Source organism: Tigriopus californicus, chromosome 12, assembly GCF_007210705.1.
Source record: "Tigriopus californicus strain San Diego chromosome 12, Tcal_SD_v2.1, whole genome shotgun sequence".
Classification (NCBI taxonomy): domain Eukaryota; kingdom Metazoa; phylum Arthropoda; class Copepoda; order Harpacticoida; family Harpacticidae; genus Tigriopus; species Tigriopus californicus.
Genome location: NC_081451.1, coordinates 13,077,864 through 13,078,276, shown reverse-complemented (window position 1 = coordinate 13,078,276; position 413 = coordinate 13,077,864). Strand labels below are relative to the sequence as shown.

General features: G+C 36.8%; 1 protein-coding gene across 1 annotated transcript in view; it reads right to left on the bottom strand.

Moving 5' to 3' along the window:
- LOC131892315 (uncharacterized) overlaps nucleotides 1–413 on the bottom strand; it is a 19,924-nt gene that overhangs the window by 388 nt on the left and 19,123 nt on the right. The window lies entirely within an intron of this gene.

Genomic DNA, 413 nt, shown 5'->3' with positions numbered 1-413 from the left:
AGCGGAAATTAGGAAGAAAAGCTGTAATGGTGCAAAGAGAATCGTTACAAGGGGGAAAGAGGTCGTTTTCAGCCTTTTCTAGCCTCTTTGTTGCATTTTTTTTCTGTTGCAAAATCTTAGCACCCAACTGTATCCATTGAGTTCTCAATCATTTTTTGCTAACAACTTTCATATTTTAAAGATGTCATGGTGAACATTTGACTCTCTTCTGGAGCTTTGGATTATTTTCTTTTGGATTATTTTGCTCATGAATTTTTTGTTGGGTCTGATCAAACCCATGGCGGCAGTTTTGATCATTTTTGGCAGACTTTCCCAAACCGAAAAAAGGGAGTTCTGCATTCCATTCGTTGGTAAACCAAAATTTTGTACAGAGTTTATGTGGCAACATTAGCACCTAAAAAGTCATAGGTTTT